This window comes from Polyodon spathula, chromosome 4 (genome assembly GCF_017654505.1).
Source record: "Polyodon spathula isolate WHYD16114869_AA chromosome 4, ASM1765450v1, whole genome shotgun sequence".
Lineage (NCBI taxonomy): Eukaryota > Metazoa > Chordata > Actinopteri > Acipenseriformes > Polyodontidae > Polyodon > Polyodon spathula.
Window position 1 is genome coordinate 33,480,206 of NC_054537.1, and position 22,446 is coordinate 33,502,651.

General features: G+C 38.4%; 1 pseudogene; it reads left to right on the forward strand.

Moving 5' to 3' along the window:
- The window catches only part of LOC121313922, a 45,418-nt pseudogene that overhangs the window by 11,933 nt on the left and 11,039 nt on the right, over positions 1-22,446 (forward strand).

The following is a 22,446-nucleotide window of genomic DNA, read 5'->3' on the forward strand; positions in this document are numbered from 1 at the left end:
CCGTAAATGTCAATTATCAAAAACTATGACAACTCTGTTCAATTAATCACTTACATTTGGATAAAATTTACTAGATGTGATCGAAAAATGACGAACTCTGTTTTAGAGCAGTTGCAGTGACTTTTTATTGTGCTGATTAACAACTGACATCACGAAGATGCTGCAAAATGATCTGTCGATCTTGGTCAGGTGTTCTCTTGGTCTCCCAGTTCCTGGCATGTCATTGACAGAGTGTGTCTGGTTATACTGTCTCGCCAGGTTTGAAATTGCTGGCTGTGAGCACCCAAGGTGGCGTCCAACATGCCGATTGCACGAAGGTGCAGTTCTCTTGACAGACGTGGCATATTGGTGTTTTTCTGTGATTTTTTTTCTTTCTTGCTTTTATTCAACCTTGCAGTTCAACAGCTGAAATCACTCCTTATCTAGTGTCCAATCAACTGTCTCACTAATTAGGTGATTAAGTGCATATGCTTCAGTCATAGTCACTCAAGCGTGTCATGATCAAGGATGATGCTTGAGTGATTAAAAAGAAACCAAAAACATTTCGTCAATGTCCGTCCTTTATATACCTTTTTTTTTTTCGAAAATAAATGTGTTATAATAGTGATAAGTTTCTTTTGATGCTCGGTATAGTATAGAATCAATGACTGAGGATCATACCCCAGTCAGGCTCCATTTTGTGGAATAGACAGGACATGTGTATATCACTAACTGCTGGAAAGAGAATACTACATAGTGGACCCAACATACCGTAGATCATACAATATATGAACTGGAGTCCTGCATTCTGCTTATAGTAGAATATGTCAATGATATCAGGAACGCAGACTTGTGAGAAATGTTCAGATGTTCAGCTTGACACTTCCCAGCACTGTCAAGTAGATTTTTGAATAATTTGGTATATCCTGAATCAAATTAACAAATATCTGGGGCCTGAGGATTTATTTCAAACTTTCTTCAACCCCATGAACTGAAATTCTCATGCATTACCAAATATCAGATTACTTCTGCTTCGAGAGCATGAAGCAGGTGGAGTCTGCAGCATGAAACTAGACATCTGTACTGTCCTTATTTTTCACAGTGCTTAAAGTAGCATTTTGTCTAAAGCTGTTTGGGTAATTTGTTAATATGCTACAGGCTTAAGTGAACCCAGGGTTCACATAGGTTATTTTTAATTGTATTATAAGTACAATAAAAAACATTCTGGAGGATTTAGCAACAATCCCTGAATACCTTTTACATTGGCTTAAAAAATCAGTCAGCCCCCACTGATAAATAATGACCATGCATTGTACTAGATCAGAAATGACATCCTAAGAACTAAAAAGCTGTCAAGAGATTTATCAGTTCTGAGTATTCTGCTTTGATGTATGGTACGTCCTTGCTAGTTATCTTTATATTGGTAACATATAGAAAGAGTTGTTATACAGCATGTGCAATACAGTGTGTACATTGGTCATCACTTTTTCTTTTCTGTAACACACTAACATATTGTTACTGTGTCAGATAAAGGAAATCACAATATTAGGGCTGCTCCGATTAACAGGTTAATCGGATCGATTCATCACAGGGATTTTTATTTTGTTTTATTTATTTTGTTACAACTAAACATACACGTTTTTTAAATGTTTTTATATATAAAATATAATCAACCAATAGAAAATCAGCATGTTCTCTGCAGCAGTCCAATCAACAGTGAGCAGAGGGGGGACATAAATATGTTAGACCCTAAGTGATGTAATAATAGCTGAATTTTGTGCAATATTGCTTATTATAGTATTATGGAGAACGTCAAGTAATATTTCAAATTACTTTTTCCAAATAAAAAATAAGACAACTGAGGCATCATAGTTGATTTGGTTATGAATTAATTTTGAAGAAATTTCTCAGAAAAAAATGCTGTCATTAAAAAAAAATAATATTGCTGGAACTGTCTTTTGTTCAGTACAGAAAAGGTGATATGGAACCACACTGGTTACAGCAATATAGGATGTCTAATAAAGTCAGCACAGAAACATGAGCGTTCCCAAAGTTACTTCTGAGCCACTGTAACACTCAAAACCTGGATTAATGTTCAACTGGATAAGCAGAAGCGTAGGGTCACAATTCATCACAATGAGCAGCATGAACTGGCTTTCAGAGGGCATGATAAAGCACCAATTCCTCAAATAGAGGCAATTATGTGAAATTACTTTCTCTGATACTTTCTACGACAGCAATCACTTGCCAACTTGTCGATGTTAAGCAATCACTTGTCACCAGCCACAGTATTCTCGGGTAACTCCAATAAGATTCAGAACGACTTTATCTCTTTGGTGTCTCAGGAAGTGCCTGTACATTAAAGGATAATGACCTGGCACTTCATTAGATATTGCTTATTATTGCAGTAATGAAGGTGTTTGCATTAGTGTCGGCATCATTTTTTCCCCACTGTCACTATAAATCAGTATTCTTCCGAAACTTGATAACGTTACAAAAAATGCTTAGCAGATTAGTTTGTACAATAAGCAAGTGGAACTTTGGATGCTGTCTAAGTCAATCAGAATACATAATTGACAGTCAATATCTCTGGTAAAGACTGGGGCTGAAACAAAAATCGGCATGATAATGCTTAGGTTTAATTAAGTTGAACTACAAGTGAAGATGATTTTATTCAAAGAAAGTGTGAAAACATTTTAATGTGATTGATTCTCACATGGTGTCTTGATTTACATAAAAAAAAAAAAAAAATCCACACTGTGTTGATAGATTATATATATATATATATATATATATATATATATATATATATATATATATATATATATATTTCATTCTAGACTTTTGTTGAGGTCTTTACCAACAGCACTCGATTGGGCTATGCACAATGTCACACTCTTGTTGGTCTTTACCATCAGCACTCGATTGAGCTATGCACAATGTCACACTCTTTGGTTGAGGTCTTTACCAACAGGATTTGAATGAGCTATGCACAATGTCACACTGTTTTGCTGTTCCAGCTCGTGCACACAAGATGTTGTATAGTTTTTCGGAAAACTTCGAAAAAGTACTGTACAGTAATTCTCATTTAAAAACACAGTATTTAGAAAACCAAATGCAATACTATAATTGGATTAACTGTAAGTAAACAGAGACAAGTGCAAGTTTAATAATATTCAAATTTTGATTTCTAAAACTGAACATCATCACATGCATCGCATGCTGGAAACTGAACTTGAGCACATGCACCGCATGCTGGATGATACAAGAGGTAAGACTCAAAGAAAGAAAAAATATTAGACCTAGAAACAAATGCCTGTGTGCTCCCTACACACAGCTTCTGCACTGGTGTAAACCAAGCTGTAGGCAGCCATCCTTGTATCTGTACTTTACTGACTTTGTACATAAACAGAAAAAAAAACAAGTTTTTTGACTTAAATATAGTTTAATACTAAAAATTTAAGTTAGCAGTTTCTCTAATGCATTAAATCGAAGAGCATTGATTTTGGCTAAGAAGGGTAAATGACCTTGGTAATATTCAGTGAAATATTGCACTCTGTTTAACACACAGATAAGAAATGTAAAATCTGATCAATTATCTGTTGGTAGAAACCAGTGATCCCATATTTTGTCATTTTGTCACATCACACATGTGTTCTACAGGGTTATTTATTGGCTTTTTCGAGGTATCACACTGACTCTGCACAGTTCCATGGTGTTCCCTTGCAAAACTTGATTTTGGGGCCCCTGTTCTATTACCAGTACTGAGTTATACCATGACTTTCAAACAGGGCAACAACGACTGTTTGCATTGTGTTTTACTACAGCAATCGCAAAAAAACCCACTCACAAAGACAGTTAGAAATGAACCTTTCGTGCCTTCGTGGTTTGATTATTTTTGTGTAGTTTCCTAGTAACTGAAGACATTGTATTCTGGGAGATGTAGCTGTTGGTGGAAGTTTTAGGGAGGCAGACAAGCTGTGCAGCAAAATTGCTATGCATTTTTTATGCATAAAATTTTAATGCAGTGCGTATTTTGGATTTTTTTATGATTAAAAAACGGCAGGTACGCAGCTTGACTTGACCGCTGTCTATAGATATAAAAAGAAATGAATAACAATGTTTATCAGCTGTTGAGTAAATGAGTGAAACTCATATGAACTCATAGAGAGTGCCTTTGTATTGACTAATACCTTATTTTTGCAACTGTGACTGCCAAGACTGGAATAACATTAAAAATCAATGTTCTTGTCTGTCATCTTTTCAGAATACAGTGGAATACTTTCCTTCATGACAGGAAAAAAAAGTGGAAATAGTATGTGTTAAACAATTGACAGAAAAAAAAGAAAATGTACTTGGTGAATGTGCATGTTGCTTTACTTAAATGGATAACATTTTGCGGTACACATGCATTCCAGGGTTGAATGAATTTGGCCGCAAGTAGCCTAATTACCCCTATACTGTCTCATATTGTTTAAGAGTAGAAAGATTTGGGTGGTTATTTTGTACATGTGCCAAAACTGTAGTGTCACGCTGTTCCTGTACGGTTAATCTTGCACTCTAGAATGTCACTACAGTGTGATTTGGGGATTCTTGTGATATTTCCGTCCACACATTGATCATTAGTGGTTAATAATCTGCAAAGCAAAGTCTAACTCTGTTGGATGATGTTTCTTTTTTGTTTTTCGATCAATATTCTTAGTATGTGCCCTAAAGTTGTAGAGTTCATTTTTATCCTCCAGTGTCGCCCCCTTTAAAACCTGTTTGCTGCTGTTACATTATATAACATTTTACAAGAAACACATTTGAAGATTTTCAACATAGGCTATATTAAAATCATAGTGGACACTACACAAGATGATGTATTTTTTTAAATGTTTTATAAAATGATACTGCATATCAGTGTAGGAGCAGATGACATTGGCCACTCAGTTTGAAAGGAGATCTTTCACAGAAAGAACACCACATCTCATATTGCCAGATCGGAAACCGGATCTTGCAGTCAGACCTTTCTGAGCCTGGTCTGGTCTTTAAGAAGGGTGATTGTATTCCAGGCTGAGGAAACGGGACCTGAGAGAGGCTGTTACGTTAATGATCTAGTGTACAGTACTCCTGTCGTGATGAGTTCCGGCAGGACCCAGCACACAGGCTTCTTTTTATGTTTTTAAATGATGTTCTCAAGGAGCAATAATAGCAATAAGAATAACAATATTTGAATAAAAACTGTACACCCACCTAGACACGTCAAGCCTGTAGTTGTAGAAGTGGAGCTCAATGTCAGCAGAATCACACAGTTTTGGTGTGTTTAAGTCATGGTGATACTTTACCAAGCAACATGAGAGTTTATGTTTTTTTTTTCTCCCCTGGCATCCCAAATAGAAGAGGCCATCATGTTTATATGAGGTTTCCTTTGATGGCAGGTGTGTGTTTTTTTTTTTTTTTTTTTTTTTTTTTTGATGCATATGTATCTAGTACATTTTTAATGAGGTATTTAAACAGTTACAGACTAAAAATGACTTTTCTGTTTTTTGATGTCATCAATATACAGTGAATATACACGCAGACAGCTTTAAATGTGTTGCTCATTGAAGCATTGAAGCTCACGGAAGTTGTTTTCTACAGCTGCCCTCTGCATGCATTTCATTATAATAGCATGGTTCGGACTATGCCTAGTTTATTTTTTAGACTGCTTGGGTTCAGGTTTACTGGTCTATTCAACAAAAAACAACTATGAAAAAGACTATAAACCCAATAGTTTTTTTAGAGTTTTTTTTCTGAATTCTTCTGTTTACATTTATTTTAAGGTGCAGAGCTTGAGACTGGAGCAGGAACGAGAGAAGAGTAAGATTCTTTCTGAGGCTCTGCAGACTCTAGAGCACCATGAACTAGAGCAATCCGTAGTGAAAGGATCTCCGTCTCAAAGTGTGCTTAATGAAGATGAGTTTTATGATGCTGTTTCAGGTGAGTCGGGTTGCTACTGCTCGTTTGGCCCTCTAGGATTGAAATTGCAGATAAGGTGTTGTCAAAGTTTATGGTTTTTGTTTTAGCGCTTCCATGTGTTAGACTTTTTAAACTGAAATATGAGACTTTAGAAGCGTTATGTGTGTGTGTGTGTGTGTGTGTGTGTATAAGTTTTAGAACAAAAGTTCAAAAGTTTTAGAACACCCCCATTTTTCCAGTTTTATTGAAATTTAAGCAGTTCAAATCCAGTGAATAACCTGAAATAGGTAAGCAGTAAATTGCCAAAGGTTAAAAAAAAATGTTTAGGTTACCAAAAACTGAAAAATAATGTACATTTCAGAGTTATATAAAAAGGCCTTTTTCTGGGAACAAGTAATGGGTTAACAACTTACAGCTGTTCTGCAGCAATGGAAGTAAATTAAGCCTTGAAAGTTGATGCTAACAATTCCTACAGGTGTCCCAACTTTTGTTGATTACTTACAAACCCTCTGTCTGTATAAAAGCAGTGTTGGAACAGACTGTTACTACACCCTCTTAAGCATTATTTGGACAGTATTGTACTGCAGGAAGTAGTATATTGCTATCATAATGGCAAGAAAAAGGCAATTAACAAAGGAAGACAGACCATTATAACCCTTAAAAGTGTAGGTCTTTCCTTAAGAGAAATTGCAAAGAAAGCCAAGGTGTCAGTGAGTACAGTTTCCTACACCATCAAAAGGCACTTGGAAACTGGAGGAAATTCTGATAGGAAGAGGTCTGGCAGACCCAAAGCCACAACAGAATCAGAAGACAAGTTTCTGAGAGTCAACAGCTTGTGTGATAGGCGGCTCACAGGACAACAGCTTCAAGCACAGCTTAACACTGGTCGAAGTAAGTAAGTCTCAGTTTCAACTGTGAAGAGGAGACTTCGAGCTGCAGGTTTGACAGGTCGAGTGGCAGTAAGAAAGCCATTGCTAAGATGGCAAAATAAGAAAAAGAGGCTTGCCTGGGCCATGAAGCACCGCCAGTGGACTACTGAAGACTGGAAGAAGGTCTTATGGACCGATGAATCAAAATTTGAAATCTTCGGTTCATCACGCAGGGTTTTTGTACGCCGTCGAGTAGGCGAAAGGATGGTTCCTCGGTGTGTGACACCAACTGTCAAACATGGAGGAGGAAGCGTGATGGTCTGGGGCTCTTTTGCTGGATCCAGAGTCGGCGACTTGCACAGAGTGAGTGGCACCCTGAACCAAAATGGCTACCACAGTATTTTGCAGCTCCATGCAATACCCTCTGGTATACATCTAGTTGGTCAGGGGTTCATCCTACAGCAAGATAATGACCCAAAACATACCTCCAGGCTATGTCAGAACTACCTTAGAAGAAAAGAACAAGACAGTAGGCTTCAAATCATGGAATGGCCAGCACAGTCTCCAGACTTAAACCCCATCGAGCTGGTTTGGGATGAACTGGACAGAAGGGTGAAAGCAAAGCAATCTACAAGTGCAACACATTTGTGGGAACTTCTGTAACAGTGTTGGGAAGAACTTTCTGAACAATATTTGATTTCCATTGTAGAAAGAATGCGACGAGTGTGTTCGGCTGTTATATCTGCAAAAAGTGGCTACTTTGAGTCAAAAATTTAGATTAAATTTTGTTAAACAAAACGATTCCATGATTTCTTTTTTATCTCCAATTGTTTATTTGTTCTATGCTTTAATTTCAGAGTACATTGAGACATTAAACTGCGTAAATTTCAATAAAAACTGGAAAAATTGAGGTGTTCTAAAACTTTTGACCGGTAGTGTGTGTGTGTGTGTGTATATATATATATATATATATATATATATATATATATATATATATATATATATATATATATATATATATATATATATATAGTGCCTTGCAAAAGTATTCAGACCCCTGAACAATTCTGTCAAATTACTGAATGACAAATGGTACAATGAAATTTTGTTCTGTTTGATATTTTATTTTTAAACACTGAAACTCAGAATCAATTATTGTAAGGTGACATCGGTTTTATGTTGGGAAATATTTTTAAGAAAAATAAAAAACTGAAATATCTTGCTTGCATAAGTATTCAACCCCTGTGCTGTGGAAGCTCCCAGTAGTTTGCACCGATGAAAGAAATTGCCCTCATGAGTACACAATTACCTTACCATTGGCCTCCACCTGTAAACCATTAAAGTTGCTGTCACATTTTCTGGATAAAAACCCCACTGTTGAAGGATCATTGTTAAGGCTGTGAATCTGAAGGAAAATGAAGACCAAAGAGCATTCTACAGAAGTTAGAGATAAAGTAGTACAAATGCGTAGATTAGGGAAAGGGTACAAAGTGTTTGGATATCCCAGTGAGCACAATTGGATCAATAATCAGGTAGTGGAAGCTGCATCAGCGCTCAAACAAGAAGGAGACTTGTGAGAGAAGCCACAGAGAAGCCAACAATCACTTTGAAGGAGTTACAGATGTTCAGTGGCTGGGAGTGGAGTAATGGTGCACCAGTCAACCATATCAAGAGCTCTGCATCACACTTGCCTGTATGGGAGGGTGGCAAGAAAGGAGCCGTTACTCAAAAAGTACCATCGGTGGAGGCCACTTAATTTAGTGTGTGATTTTGAAGGCCATTGGTTACACCTGAGCTAATTTTTAGGACTGCTATTACAAGGGGAGTGGACACTTATCCAACCAAGCTATTTCAGTTTTTATTTTTAATAAATTTTCTACAAATTTCTAGAATATTTTCTTACACCTGGCAATTGTGGGGTAGGATGTGTAGGTAGATAAATACAAATAAAAAAATATATTTTAATGCATTTTAATTCCAGTCTATCTATCTAATATATATATATATTAGTAGTGACGGGCACCAATATCGATTGTGGAATGAGGTGGAATTTAAAAGAAAATCTTGCAGCGAAAGCTCGCTAATACTGATAAAACACAAATGCAGTATAATCAAGTTTATTTTATATTAAGCTACAGTACACTATAGATATCAATCATTGTCAGCTTCATAGGCAAAGAACAACCACACACTAAACTATTGTAGAACCGTTGTATTTCAGTGATTTGCGTTTAAGAACCAAATACTATTGAAGTGAAATTGCTCTCTGAACAGCAAAACTGTTTGGTAGTGAATGACTATACTAATTGTATTGAAAGCACTTATTCTCATTGCACAATTCAGAGGATCACTTACACTTTAGTAAACAATACCACGCTAATGAAAAGTGATCAGTTGCACCTTAAGGTACAAAACCTGTCCCTGGGGTGTACCTGGTAATAGGATATTTCTTATCATCTTTTAACCAACTAAGCACATCAAAATGTTTGACATTGGATTGAAAAAAGGGAATCTGTGCTTGTCGTAGTGATGCACTGTTAAATAGCTTTTTTTTTTTTTTTTGGAAAGTACTGTATTGGTAAAGAATCAGATTTACTTCAGGACATAGAGCTAACAATAAAAAGGTTGTCTTACCTAATATGTATAACCCATCACTTTTAGGACTCACGATTTCCTATATAAAAAATGTACACAGTACACTTTTTTAGTGATGTTTTTGGGGGTTGTAAAACTAATATTAGACATTCCTCAGTAACCTACATGATTTATGTCTCTTCAATGTCCCTGCATTCCATAATATATTTTCTTTATGGGCCTTAAAAATGTTTAAAAACACTGCCATTTTTTGTGTTCCTTAATATTGACTGCCCACTGTATTTAATGCTTTATTAGAAATGAAAACTCGGGACCCCTTCAACATTAGTATGTACCTCCTTTTGTTTTGGTCTTGATTCCCAATTAAGAAATCATTTATCTGTTTTTTTGTGTAAAAGCTCAAAAGCTGGGCAAACGTTGTTCAAGGACGTTACCAGGTGCATGCTGTTAATAGAATAATATGCTCTGATCAGGTTTCTCCGTACGCCACAGAGTGGAACGTGCCAGTTGTTGACCGGAGCTCTGGCAGCGTGCTTCATTAACATGTTTCCTTTTACTTTACCAATGCAGACTCAGAACACTCTTTGAGTGGATTTGAAACCGTTGCAAGCCATTCCTTTGAAGAACCAGTCAGCTACAGCAGCTGCCACAGCAGCCAGTCCAGAATGACAAATAACCATGGCAACGAACAGCCCCAGTCTAACGGAACCAAGAAACGCAGGTGAGGAGGCACGGAGGTAATGTAATGCACAGAAACCAGTGTGCTTACTGCTCCCAGTTAGATTAACCATACCTCTAGAGGCTGCAGTGGGTGTCATGTGCTGGCATAGGTTAAATATAAATACAGCTGCAAGTGTAAAGTGAAGCTTCTGTCAAGAACAACACAACATAAACAAATGTGAAAAAACAACTGCAAGGCCAAACATAAAAGTGCTTCTTTTGTTTAACTTTTTGAATGCTTTCTGAAAGACATTTGAAAGTAAGGGATGCGTTGTTTCCTGCATGTTTCTGTCCTTGCTGTTTTTATAAAAGAGCATAGCTAAGTATCAGCTAGAGTTTAAAAAGGGGGAACATTCTTCCTTTAGCAAATGTATCTGAAGGTAAAAAAGGAGTTTGCACAGATTGATCTGAATCGAGAAATACTATTCAGTTGCATAGCCTAAATGTTAATGACATGCAATGGATAACACTGTTCTCTAATGTCTCTGTACTTCAGTCCATATCAGGTGTTTGTTAACTTCTCCAACTATGAACTGTAGTGCCTGTCTTTAGTATAAGAATATTCCCATATTCAGTATTTTTATATGTTGCAATATTTGAGTTTTCCATTTTTTTAAAGCTAGGAGAAGCTTAAGAGAATGTAATACATTACGGGAAAGTATATTTAGTGAGCAGGTGCTCTATAAATAATTGAGAGTAATAGCATGCATGAGCTTCAGCAAAGGGTCTGCAAAAGCAACTCTATGTAGGGCACATTCATCATTTAATAGGGTTACAGTGTAATAAAATAATTCCTGTAATCCAGAAGTATCCTGTGCTGAGTGATTGCTGGTGTGTATTGAATGGAAAGAATCAGAATGTACAGTGCTGGATATTAATTTTAATTAAAACAATTTTCTGAGGTTTTTATTTCTATAATATATTGCACCTATGACAGCCAGCAATTTCTGAATAATTCAATAGTTACTCTAAGAGCCTGAAACCAGACTTGAGTGTCCCGTAGTAAAGGGCTGTGGCAGGGTGCCCCTGAATGTGTATGTTTTATGTTGTGTGTATGTAGTGGTGCACAGAGTGTGGGTTATGTAGCACAGGTGATTTAAAATGAGGGTTTGTATTTAGGCACAGGGATTGCACAATCACTTCACGTGCAGATTAAAGTGGGCGTTTGTATGGGGGCACGGTAAGTGCACAATTAGTTCACTTGCAGACTCAAGTGAATGATTGATTAGCAATCGAGTCTCAGCACAGCTGTATAAGAGTGAGTGCTTCACACACACTCTTATGTGTGAGGAGAAATAAAAATGAAGAGAATTAAAATAACAAGTCTATAGTCTGAGGGCCCAAATGAAAAACCCCTCCTAAATTTGAAATTCGTAGCACCACCACCCCACCACCCCCCTACAGAAAAGGTTAAACATTTTTTTATGAACGGATGGACCCCCAGGTCTAATTTTAGGAAGGATGTCATATTATGCAGTGGTAACTTGGAGAAATATGGATGCTTTTCTAAATCATGTAAAATTGCCATCCCAAATTTCTTGAAAAAAAAAAAATATATATATATATATATATATATATATATATATATATATATATATATATATATATATATATATGTGTGTGTGTGTGTGTGTGTATAATTATACATTGTTTTTATCCTATATTGATTTAATTATTGCAAAATTACTGTAAACATGTTCTCTGCGTATTAGTTTGTCTATGTGTAATTAATAAATTTATTTAAGTAATGCGGTTCATTAGAGCTGAATATTAAAGCAACTGGGACCTGCATCTTGAGGTGGCTGTAGAGATGCTACCACTGTTTTTTTGCTTTTGACCTCACCAACCATGCCCGCTGGGTATCTGTGTTCATCAGTAATGAAGCTTCTGCCAGATTATGCCCCATGAGCAGTTTGTGCAAGGAAATCCTGTGGCTCGGTCTAGAAATAAATTCATCAAAGTCTGGACAAACATGGAACTTGAACAAACAGTGAACTGTGATAGTAAAATAAAAGGAGGTATAGGGGGTTTAACTTTAAATCCTGGACCTTTGGCTAGATGGTTCATCACTGCTCATGAGCACTCCATAGTATTATCATAGTTTCCATGAAGGTAATGTGTGATATGGTAGACTCAGACGTTTCACAAGAAAACACAAGGATACCCTTGTGTAATAGTATTGTTTCCAGATACTGACATTGCAGTTCTCTTTGTACATTGTATTGTCAAGTTGGAAGCAACTCAAGAGCTTTGGTTTCATACTGGTGTGAAGGATAAAGTCAGGTTTATACCAACCCACACCATATATGCTGAACTTGGCCAACAACATGCAAAATGTTGCCAGCAGTACACACATTGACTCCATATGATTCAACCAGCAGTCTTGCAAGGGTTGGCAAACTAAAGCCATGGCAGCTTGTCAGAAAGAATCCACACACATTTAGAAGCCTTACCAAGTTTGTCACCATGGTGGATATACCTCCTGGGCAGTTGAAATCAGTTGATCTTCTGATAACCCTTCTCTATGACCCAACAGCTGACTCTGTGGATATAAATGGTGTGTGATATAAGCTTTTCTGTCGCAAACATGCCCGGAATGAAGCTCTCTCACCAACTTGTGATGGTCTTCTGCAACATACCAAGCATGCAAATTACCAGAGCCTTATCTGGAACCATGCCCTGGAGGCTTAGCCTGACATCTCCTCCCCAATTGGAAACAAGGGCGCTGGAACTAGGGGTGCTGGGGATGTGGTAGCACCCCCTGGCATTGCATGGCTTCCATCATATACAGGGGTTAAAGTTTTGTTAAATGGCTTTCAGCACGCCCACTTAAAAAAATTGTTGCAGTGCCACTGAATGGAAATGACTGGCATGACAAGGATGGACACATTTCTCCAACAGCAATAACAGACACCTTCCCCTGAAGCACTCCCGGAACTCGTTACACGTGGGTGTGAAAAAGCCAAGTGTGAACGCAACTGCAGTTGTTCCAGACAGTGCATGGCATGCACACAGGCTTGCTTGTGTACTGGTGGTGAGGTTTAAGTACAGTAATGAGCCTTATTAATCATTTTTGTCAAACAAGTCTTTTTATGACAATAATTAGTTTTTGTATTTTAAGATTAATTAGTAGTAATTTGTATCAAAGAAACATTTACATGACTAAAATGTGTTTTTGTCTTTTGAAATAAAATTGTTAAAATACCACTTTATTGTTCATTTTTGCTTTCAGACTTGTCTTGACACATTTCTGTGGCCTTTTCACTTACTAAAAATGTTCTTTTGACATGAGTACAAAAATGTTGCATTGGCATACCTTGCTACCGCTTTACAACACCACATCCACCCTAGATAAGCACGTAAGGGATAGTTCTTTCAAAATAACATAGCTGTTGCTTTCTGTATAGGGGGTGCTACGTCGCGAAAGATTTCTGGCCTGGGCACCCAGACTACTACTCATACTGGAAGGACCAGCACGATACTTGTTTGGGGGTTCGTTCACTGTCTGTTTTGTCTGTCTGTGTATTTTGGCCAACATGCCGTTTGTTTTGTTCAAGTGTTTTGTTTGAATGTTGTATTTGTTCATTTAATAAACCGGCGCAAGCAGCGCATTCACTGTTAAACTCTTTGTCATTCAGTTCCTGGTCTGACGTCACCACGCAAGCAATCCGTGATGAGGACACTTGACAGCAATTTGCTGTTATGCAACTCAAAGCAGCAATAAATGAAGATGTGCTCTTTTAATGCTCTCTTTAGTACATCAGCATTTGACAAGTTATGGTAAAATAAAAGGCTCCATGTTTGGAATATTTCTACGTGTCCCTTTAACGGCATGGCTGGTGATTTAAAAAACTCCTGTCCTATTTACTGTATGCATTTTAATAACCCGTTCTGCAGAAACTTTGTGTACATTTGATAAGCTAATATACGCCTACAGTACATAATTTGGATACGCTTGATATTTTGCTCACAGCTAGACAGTACTCTAGCTTAAGCAACTAAAATAAAAACAATTGAGAGGCAAAGTATAAGGCAGAGTATTTTCAAAGTGCACAGTAGGCTGTATGTCAATTTATGAGCTGATATTTTGGAAAGGTCGTGATGTGGCCACAGATATATTTAGATAAGAATAAATAGGTAATTAATTGACACTAGATATTGTAGCTGTCAATAGGATTCAAAGTCATTCTGTTTCCATTAAATCTCTTTATCCAGGTCATACATTCTACATGTAAGCACCCCCGGCCCCCATTATGAGACTTGAATCATGACTGTTCAATAAAAATACGTTCACAGTCCGCTGCATTGTTTATGTTAATATTTTTCAGTTTCTTACCCAGAAATGTGCTACAGGATATGTTCTTCTAAATACTTTTTTGTCCTTTTTTAGAGCCCAATTTCTAAACTCTTACTATGACTAGCTAAACACATTAATATTCAATTTATTGAACTCAAAGTTTATAGTGAGGGTATGGACCTGGCTGAGAGATTGTTAACTGATATTATAGTCTGGCAAGGTCAGTTCAATGTGCTACATGTCAATGGGCAGATTAGTGAGGATCAATGTACTGTATCCACCTGTAGCAATCCCAGAGTAGAGTTTTGCGATGTTATTTTGTAGTTTCTTTGATTACATGATGTTAATGTTTTTTTTTGTTTGTTTGTTTTATTATACCAATTCTGATGCAAAAGTTTTGACCATAGCGGTACATTATATTGTTTAAATATATCCATATATTAGTGTATTAGGTTTAGTTTTTTGGCCTACAGTGTCGTTAAAAGAAAAGGCTTGCCTGATACTTCCATGAACATTCATATTCACACTTGCATTAACACACACTCTGGTTAGATTTTCTCCACCATGTCACCCATTACACATGCAGACTTCAAAAGGCAAAGTATTGTAGCTCCAGAGCTATTACACCTAGTGGTATAGGACTGTTATTTGTATATATAGTCACTGCTTAGAACAGGCGCGTTTGTGTTAACGTGATTCACCCGCGGTAAGCGATGGACGGTATAAACACCCAAACAATAACCTGTCATTCAAAATGTCCCCCAATCACCAGTACAGTAATCAAAACAAACAAGAGTGTATGCAGTTTAGTCTTTATTGAGACACTTATTACACTAATAAAAAAGTGTATTAAAACCTCTGAATATAATAAAAAGTAAGTGCAAAAAAGTAATGTATGTGCAGGAATGTACAGAACAGGTAGGCTACATTACTGCAGATTGTTTCCAGCAAATAACTCTGATATGCATCTGGACGGTCTGTTTTTGCAAGTGTGGATGGCAAACTGTCAGTTTTTTCTAAAAAATCCCAATTCATCTTTATCTGGATGCTGCTCCATAGCACGCCACAGTGTTAAAAGCGCAGGCACAGCTGAGGATTCTTCCTCTGACATCCCCTATGGTATTGTCAGAGTTTCAGTTTCGGTTATATTTTCATCAGCACTCTCCTCCTCAACCACATTGTTTACTGACCGAGTTCCAAGCATGCTTTAGTAAGAGCACAGTATCTAACAGAGACATTTTATTTACACTGAATTTTCATGCTGATGCTCATCGGTTTTCTCTTTCCAGCCAAGCTTGCTGTTGCAGTCGGTGCTGACGGTGTAAGGATGGTGGATATTGAATATGTATGACTTATTTACAGTGGAGTCAACCATCTGTAGGGTTAACTGCGAACACAAGCTATCGAAAATGCACCTTCACAAAACATTAGTCTCCTGAATGTCTTTTAGTTCAGGTATTATGATTGTACTGTGTGTCTTGTTTTAAGAAAGGGGTGAATATTCTGGCTACTTGTATAAGATATGCTGATATTAACACTAGAACAGTGTTAAAGATGAATCAACATGTAACACCTACCGCAAACAAAATACTCTCGACAACCCATCATTTCCAAGTCAACAATACAAAAAACTGTTCTATTAAAACTCACCACTATATTGTTTGATTTTTATATGTAGTGTGACGATTTCCTCCCCTTTAGTAGCACAAAGTGAAAGCTTTGTAGCCCAATCTAACGGGCCCATCTCCCTTCCATGCTTAGACTGGGACCAGTCGAGGGTGGGAGACCTAAGACCTAACAAGTCAAGGTTGCATGCATGCAGACCTGATACGGACCTAGGAAGCAATTAGTCCATGAGCCAGGACCCAAACTTTGGCCGATTGGTACCAAATGAAACAATACTTTTTCTAAAAGCATATCTGTAGATTCCAAATATGTATGCTGGACATCTATACCTTGATTACTTGATTACTGAGCCAGTGGGCACAGGCCACACATCCACCAAAAACTTCCGATATTGTTAGATAGTGCTTCTGTTTGGAAGCAAATTACTACCAAAAAGCTACAAGGGGTAGATGTCCAGCATACATATTTGGAATCTACAGATAATACACTTTTAGAAAAGTATAGTTTAATTTGGTACCAATTGGGCAAAATTTGGCCAAAACATGGACTAATAAGACTTAGATAATGTAATGTGCAGGAGAAGAACATACAAACTTTAAGGACGTGTTCTAATGATACCTCACTGAGGCAAGACCAGATGTGATCTCATTCTCAACATTGTAGATTGTATTTATTGAAATACAAAATAAACACACACTGCCTCTCAGCTGATTCGTATCTGGGCATGTGCTGTATAGTCAGTATGTTCGGAAAGGAGGCAAGAGAAGCGAGCACCAGTCAGCCTACAGTAGTTTCTACCAAATCTGGGGCCAGTTTGAAAGATAACCATTATAAGAATTCATTCTTTCCTCATTTTTGAAGTTTTTAAGTCATATATCACACCAAACCATTATAAAATCCCATTATCAGGTCATTCTGTGACATTTGAACCCTCTTCAGTTAGATTTTGTATTCTCATCAACCAGGCAGGTGCTCAAAGTGTTTCATTTTGAAGTGTCCATTTATTCAAGTTTAATGTGCCACCTCAGATACTTTGTGTCATTGAGCATATAATATGGTACCACATTTTACACATTTGTGCACAGATTGCATTTTGTTAAAATTTACTTGAAGGAAAATTAAGACTAATAATTTATCCACATTGGCCTTGTTCAGTTAAGCATTAAGCATTAAGACACAACGGGGGGTGTGATCAACATGAGCTATTTACTTTCAGTCTTACTGCAAGCTATGTACTGTGTATATAAAACCAGTCGCTGATCTGAGGCCCTATGGGAAGAACTTAATGAGCTCATCTGTGGGTGATCCCAGCCTAATGATCTGGCAGGTACATATACTTGTGAATGAGAAACATTCATAACATGCCTACTAATAGGAATAAGCAAATGCTGTATATATGGCCTTTTCAAATCATACATTACTTAAACATATGCATACAACTGTACACCTTCTGTGTTGGAAGGATTATAAAATAATTGTTAGCATGCAAAATGTTTTCCAGATGACATTGTTTTTTACCTGCCCTGTTTAAAAACCTACCTGTTACACAACATGCTTGAGATTATATTATATTATATTATATTTTATTTTATTTATTTCTTAGAACAAGCTTACCAGCACCCATGTTTTCTAGGAATGATTTCAGTATCTGGAGTATCCTAAAAAAATGCATTGGAATGGTAAGTTATTGTATCTTCAAGTCGTTGAACACCTGGAGATTATACTGTAACTCTTAGAATAAGTGAACAGCTTGGCTTTGTCTCTTATGATATGCATCGTTTTAAAGATGACTGCCAATTGTGAATCATTAATGACGTTTTATTTGTATTTTTACTGTGTTAGCCATAGTAAAAAAGCAAAAAAAAAAAGCACTACCTTAAAGAGTTAGCGGGGTTCTGAGAAATACATCGTTAGACGTCCCCACGTGTTGCTACTGCTGTTTAAATAACGTCCCTGTAATGTTTCTTATCATTGTTCACATCCTGACAACGTTTTATACTTAAAAATGTAAAGTCTTTTTCAAAGGTATTTTCTGGATGTCAGCTGAGTGCGCTCGGGTTTGAGAACAGGGGCGTGTCCCTGATCACTGCAGGAAGAGCAATTAGAAATACAAGAGTGCTTGCTTTGTGTTCCGTGTGACATCATGGGTCCTTATTGCCCTGTTACCTGTTTGGTAATGTGGGCAATAATCCTTACACTATCAGCTATAATAATAGTTGTTGTTATTATTATTATTATTATTATTATTATTATTATTATTATCATAGCTGATAGTGTAAGGAATATTGCCCACATTGCCAGACAGGTAACACAGCAATAACGATACATGATTTCACACGGAACATAAAGTCAGAGCACTTGTTGTTTTGTTTTGGTTGGTTTTTTTTTTTTTTTTTTTTTCCCTGCAGTGATTTAGAGGCATGCCCCTGATCTCAAACCCCCTTGGAAAGATACTTGACTTCTAAGTGTGAAAAGTTGTCAGGATGTTAACAATGAATATAAAAATTACAGGTACATTATTTAAACAGTTGTAGCAACACATGAGGACGTATTTGTCTGAGTCCTGCTACTTACTCTTTAAGGAATATAGATAGTTACACAGATAGGAAAAAAATAGCAGTGTCATGTTGCCAGAATGTTTAATAAAGAGTGTGTACACAGTATAGAGAATGTGATTCAAGGACACCATAAAGAAATTACAGAGAAACTCACATTACATTACTTTACAGTATTTCCACTGTTGTGTATTCCAATGTCACACTCCACTCTCCCTCTGCTGTTGTGCAAGTGCAAATTGTAATTTTTTCAAGCTGGGTATTACTGTACCCTGGATACAGAGCAATGTCAACCAGAGATGGTTATAAAACAGTGAAATCCTGAACATATATGGTTTTCATTTTATTTGTTTCTTTCTCTGGTTTATCAAATGTGTGGATTGAAATGTGTTTGAATGTATATTATACTGAATGGTGTGTGTCTGCATTAGCTTATAAAACATTTTGTGTGTGTGTGTGTGTTCATCAAACCACTTTATTTCATTTTATGCACTGAGGGTTCTTTCAACCATAGTAACGCAAAACACAAGTGTGGCATGTATTATACCTAAGTCTGCAACATATTAGGATTCAACAGTTGTAGATAGGTGCATGTGAGGGACTGTTCCTTTATGTATTATTCTACAATTAGGCTTACAGTTGTCATAATTACAACTCATATACTGCATGTTTAAGGAAGTTATTGTGGGAAAATCTTGATAAAACTAAAACTAGCGTTGGTTTTGCCATTTGGAACAAAAGCTTCCTTTTGGATTATATGCTAATGCCAGTCTGATATTGTGCTGGCAGGAGCTCTCCAAGATCACCATGCCTGTGATCTTCAATGAACCGCTCAGCTTCCTGCAACGCCTCACTGAGTACATGGAGCACACATACCTCATCCACCAAGCGAACGCGTCCTCAAACTCTATAGAGAGAATGCAGGTACTCTTCTTCCCCGCCTTGATGTCAGTTGTCAGTCTCAAAGTTTCTAGTTTCAGGCTTGTGAAAACATGAAGGAATGCTGGCTGCTAAGTGGGAAGTACCCACCTCGAGTGAGAATCACAAAACCACAATGACAGAACCCTGTCATAGGATTAACTACAACACGACTGCATGCTGTCCACAGGCTTTGTTTGTAAAATATGTTGCCCGATTTCAATGTGATTCTATCCCAAGTCCCATCTACTACATGTGGATATTACATAATGATTTGCTTTGTTTTTAAAATTTAAAGCCTGATTCCAATTTAACAAAACTGCTTATAAAGCTTTAAGGTTATTCAGAACGAACACAAAGCCGCAATGTGTCAATAGGTAATACAACTGGTGTGCAATTTAACAGTGATTGTCTGAGCAGCCCATTGAAACATTATCATAACCCTGGTTTCCTGAAATAGAAATGTACCCATTGCCTAATTGGTGTTTACCTCCCAAACCTGAATATTCTATACCAAAGCCGCTCAGCTGAGCCTGTGACGCTGTGTTGCATGCCCACGCGGGTATAAAGGAACTGTGCGTACAGATCTCTGCGTCATTATTCTTTCAAGCCTGCTACAATCATGGACGCAGTGACCTTGAAGGTTGAAGGTCAGTGGTTACATGTTTATTTCAGGGAACAAGGGTTATGATAATAACCTGCCGTTCCCTTTCAAGTACGAAATGCAACAGTTACGTAATGGGTGAGTGTACAAGAGCCATTGCAAGGGCAAGATTACAGAACAACTGGGATGCTACGAGGCTAAGCCGAGGTTGCCTTGTGCGTTTCCATTAGGAACTCCGATAACAAATAGCTAGGGCTAAAAAAATGGAGGTAGAAACTCTCCTCTATACCTGCGTTGTAAGGGTCAACTCTGAAGCCACCCTTAACACTAGTTCCAAAGCCAGGGTTTTGAGGATCCACAACATTTAGTCTATAGAAACTAGTGAAGGTGTGAAGAGTAGCCGACACCGCTGCATTGTATATGTCTTTGACAGATGCACCCTGGAATAAAGCCCACGAAGTTGCCATGCCCCTGGTGGAATGGGCAGTGAACTTCTCTGGAGGGGGAGAAGTTGGCCAGCTCATAGGCAGTCCTGACCATGTCTGCTATCCATTTGGACAGCCTCTGCTTAGACAGGGCTTGACCATGGGACTTCACCCCATAACCGACAAAAAATTTATTCAGACTGCATCCATTTTTTGTCTTGGCAACATAATACGCTAGGGCCCGCACTGGACAGAGCATATGGAGCTGCCGCTCTGTCAGACTGGAAAGGAGGTGGATGAAAAGCCTCCAATTCCACACACTTGTTGACATGAAATGCTGAGATAGTCTTCGGCCAAAGAGTAGGATTGGTATGGAACGTAACCTTTGTCCAAGCTACTGCAAAAATTAAGCAGGCTATCACAATTGAGAGAGTCTCTCACTCACCGGTTTTGTGGAGATGGTTGCAAGCAAGAAAGCCTCTTTGAGCAATACAAATTTCAGCTCTGCTGAATGCAAGAGCTCAGGTGGAGGCTTTGGGAGTTCATCAAGCACCATGCTAATCCTCCAGTGAGGAACAATATCCTTCATAGATTGCCCCTTGGGAGACAAAGTAAATTTTGCTGAAATAGCTGCCAGATAGACCATTAATGTAGAGGGCGATTTCCCCTGGTCAAACAGGCCCTGCAAGAATTGCAGTATAACTGGTCAAACTCCCGAGGCAGGCACCACGTCTGAAAGATGCCCTGCTTACACCTGTACTGGGAACGTGTGAATGCTGCTCTGGCATTTTGCAGGGTGTCAATAACCCTTTTGTACAGACCCAGACGGCTCAAATGCAGCCATTCAGGGGCCAGACCCAGAGCTGCAGGCGAACGCACTGGCTGAATAGGCACGCATGAGGATCACCTCCGAGACCCGTCACTATTTGTTGGGACAGATAGCGTCCTTGGACAGGGGCACTAAATTAAGCGCTTGTACAAACGCAGCAATTGAAGCCTCCACTGGCAGAAATTGGGCAAGGCCCAGCTTCTCCACATCCTGCACCCTACATAGGGTGTCCAAAGACCAGGAAACAGCAAGAGCTGTAGCTGGGTGACCCCAGGATGACTGGATTTCAAAAAAAAAATCCAGGTGCACTGGGGGGGACGGGACAAGACTCAGGAGAGGTGGTAGGCTCGCCATCAAAGATGGAGTGCCTTGTCTCACCTTCTGTAGGCCAGGGCACTTGCAAAACTACAGTGGTCCTCTTGATCAGTGGTAGGATCTGTGCTGGCAGGGAGAGCTTAACTGTCAGAGATGAGCTGTCTGACTCCATGTCCTCAGACGGGAACTCCAACTTCTGTTCACCCACCTCCTCAGAGGTGGCAATGGACAGCACATCATCCTGCTGCCAATCTGTGCTCTTAGTCCCCTAGGACCCCAAGGGGTCAGGCAGCGCCGAACGTTTATGCAGTAACTCTGCGAGCACTTTTCCTTAGTGGGAAACTGCTGCCTAGTGCTTCTCCATCTGTTCAGAGTCTATCAATCATCTGGAACGGTGACTCTTTTTCCTCGGGGGAGGAGAAGAAGAGGCAGAGGAGAATGAGGTAGACTGTGAAGACGGCTTCCTGCTTGAGCTACTTTCCTAGGTGCATTGTCCGATATCCCTTGGCACAGAGCCATGAGGCGAGGGCGCAGCCACCTCCATACCAGAGGGTGATGGCGAAGAGCACTTTGCATGTGTAAGGAATGCAGAGAGACTGTGGGAGAGACATTTCTCCAGCGTGCGCTTGGAGAAAGATGCAAAAACTGTGGTTAGTCAGTGCATCCTTGGCATGCTCTGACCCCAGGCAGGAAGAGTTTCTGCTGCGCTTGTCCTCAATGGGCAGACTGGCCTTGCATGTCTTGCAGGGATAAAACACAGGCATGATACAAGTT